This window comes from Sorghum bicolor, chromosome 9, assembly GCF_000003195.3.
Source record: "Sorghum bicolor cultivar BTx623 chromosome 9, Sorghum_bicolor_NCBIv3, whole genome shotgun sequence".
Lineage (NCBI taxonomy): Eukaryota > Viridiplantae > Streptophyta > Magnoliopsida > Poales > Poaceae > Sorghum > Sorghum bicolor.
In genome coordinates this window covers 56,401,663-56,404,771 of record NC_012878.2, presented here as the reverse complement: position 1 = coordinate 56,404,771, position 3,109 = coordinate 56,401,663, and the positions used below count along the sequence as shown (strand labels likewise).

The 3,109-nt window shown below is 39.9% G+C and overlaps 1 long non-coding RNA gene across 1 annotated transcript; it reads left to right on the top strand.

The window, feature by feature from the left end:
- LOC110430287 lies at nt 352-3,109 on the top strand. The gene is made up of 3 exons (XR_002447616.1): nt 352-928; nt 1,399-1,580; nt 2,053-3,109. It is a non-coding gene; the product is annotated as an uncharacterized LOC110430287 (long non-coding RNA).

Below are 3,109 nucleotides of genomic sequence, written 5' to 3'. Positions count from 1 at the left end.
TTAAACAAATTATAAATACATACCAATCACCCCAAGAAGTATGCATGAATACTTTATTTAAAAAACTCATATACGTACATATTAAAAAGGGGAACTGCCGTCTATGGCCAAGAAAGAATCCCGTGATTAGCGCCTCCTTTTTTTAATTTCGTGTAGATACACGCATGCTCCACATTTATTTCCAAACCCGTTAGCTCCAGCACCAGCCCGTTAACATAGGTTCGCGCAGACTACCTGCACCGTGTGCGTATACTCGCATGTGCGAGTAGACAATATATATATATATATATATATATATATATATATATATATATATATATATATATATTTGTCCGCCGTCGTGCGCGATGCCGCGGTGGAACTCAGGTGCGCTGACAGTGGTTGGTCCATTTCAACAACCACCGTGGAGTCCATGCCGTGCTACTGCAAGCCGACGTGGATCTCGAACTGGAACCGGATTCCAAACCGGAACCAGTAGTGTTGCTGCTTAATGTACAGATTACAGAACATCCCTTGCCGGCTTGCCCCATGTCTCCGAAGAAATCAACCAATTCATCAGAGCAAGAGGTGTGGAACCGGTGAGTGAGACTTCCACCTCTCAGTCGATTGATTGGAAATTGCATCTGTTTCTGCCGCAATATCCAGTCATCCAACTATAATGAGTAAGAGTAAGAGTAATTGTTATGAACGTATTACCCGACTGGTTCGCTACATTTCCTTGTCCCCTCTTGAGTGGGGGAATGCCAATACTTGTAGATTGCTCTCCCAAAGGTCTCGAATTCACAGTTTTTTTCCCTTTCCACCAGAAGGTTAGTTCATTTCAGTTTGACAGTCTGATTCAGAGGAAGAAAGCCTGATGCAACTTGTTACACGTGTTGCAAACAGGGGCCGGTATGCCTCCCAATCGGCAGTGGCTCTGGGCTGATAGGTGCGTGATGCCTCCACCATGCATCAAGAATCCATACCTTAATACACATCCATGTATAGATGATAATATCTACGGTGGGAGGCAATGCAACCCAGTAGGTTTCATTTATGTATTTCGTGCTATCAGAACAGTTCAAAAATGTGCACATTTCCCTGCCATCTATGAGTCCTACTTCGATAACTGCTGTCTACACCATGCCTCAATATGACAGAAAAATATTTGATATCTCATATCTGTTTAATTATAATGTATGCTCAAACGAAGCTAATTAGTTTCTTTTGTTTAATTTATACAAAGGGCTTTCCCTTCAATTGGTGGCAATGGTCTTTCAGGCCATGCTACAAGACCGATTTTCATAAAATTGAGATGTGGCCTGAATGTATATTATTTGTGTGTTCATCTTCAGCCTGCATTCTTCCAATTTGATTGCCAGTTTTATTCACTGATACAGTGGCATACTTAATTCCCAGAAAATTGGTCGTGGCCTCATGGGAACTTGAGTGTTGTCTTCAAAGTTCTTAACTGGATAGATGGTTGGTTGTATGCAGCAAAACGGAGCAAGCAGTTGCATAATCAGGTCACGTTTTTGAGAAGGCAACATCACGTGATGTTTGGACTTTGGAGCATCAAACCGAAGAATTTGATGCATAAGGTTAGTGACCTCTCTTATGTTCATGACATTGAGTTCTATACAAATCATCAACTCTGAAGGAACTGTCCATTTCAGTCATCCGTCTCCTGCCATATGTTCATTCTGATTTTGATATGTTGCCTTGCTTGAGATCTACAACAAACCTGTTTTTCTATGGGGGTACTGGAGAAAATGCTAAATGGAAAACTTCTAAAGTGATGCGCATCCATATTTGGGCATGTGGTCACCTACTCTGAATATGTAGTTGGAAACAAGAGGCCAAGAGCTCTTAAGTGAAGTTGATCTGTAGGTGAATAGTATAGTCTGTGTCAAGTTTCCTTGTTGTAAATTCTTGTTGCATGAAGGAATAAATAACTAACCACATATGGATGGATAGCCCTGCTCATTTGTTTTGACAAAAAAAATAATATTAGGTAGTTGCTTTAGAATTTGTTGCTCTGTTTATCTGCTGTTAACGTCCTCTTTTCTGCAGATGTCGCTACCACTACCAAATCTGTAGGTTTTCTGTTCAAGTGGCAATGGGTGCCATCAACCTGGCAAAACAATGGCCATCCGTCCATACAAAACTAATGGATTGATCATTAGAGCGCCGACTATAATTTCACAAGATTGTGAACTTTGGATTTGTGCCAAGTTAGCTCTTTTAGATGGTGGGCACATGCCGGTACACCCTGCATTTAAATGGCTGTGGCATAGCTCCTGTCAGAACAAGCATCACGTGTTTTTTTGGCTGATCTAATAAATAAACTAAACACCAGAGGTGTTCTGAGGAGAAGGAACATGGATATAGAAAAAAAAAATTGAACGCAGATGGATTTAGAAAATTATAATTGTGTTTTATGTAGTGAACAGACTGAAGAATCAATTGAACACTTATTTATCAGCTGCCAATTTGCATCTGAAGCTTGGCAATCCATCAACCTATCTGTCAATTCTGGAATGCAACCACTGCAAAACCTAGAATTCCTCAGAGCACAGATCAACCAGAGTTTCTTTATGGAAATCATCATTCTTTTTTGCTGGGCAATCTGGATGAGCAGGAACAACTACGTCTTCAGAGATATCCCACCTTCTGTTCAAGGGTGTAAAACAATTTTCAGAGCTGAGTTCCTTTGGCTGCTATGCAGGGTAAAGAGTAAGTACTTCCCTAGAATCCAAGAATGGATAGACAATCTACCTTAACTTGGAGGCCTTTAGTTTGGTCATTTCTTTTTTTCAGTTTTCCCTTTTTAGTTCCCTAGCCCCTTTTCTTTGCTCACTCTACCACTGTTATTTATGTAACTGTACCTGGGTTTTTTTTTCAATACATGCTGCAGTAGGGGCTTCTTGCCCCTCCTGATCTTTCAAAAAAAAAAGATGGTATGCAAGTTTTTTTCCCCCTTTTTTAGCTTTTTTTAGTGGACCTTTTTTTAGCTAAAAATTAGCTGTTCGGCCTTGTGGTCCTTGTGTCAAACCTTGTCATTTTTATCGTTCACGTAGACTATATATGTGATTGTAATGAATATCATTTCAATAAAAATTTAAAATTA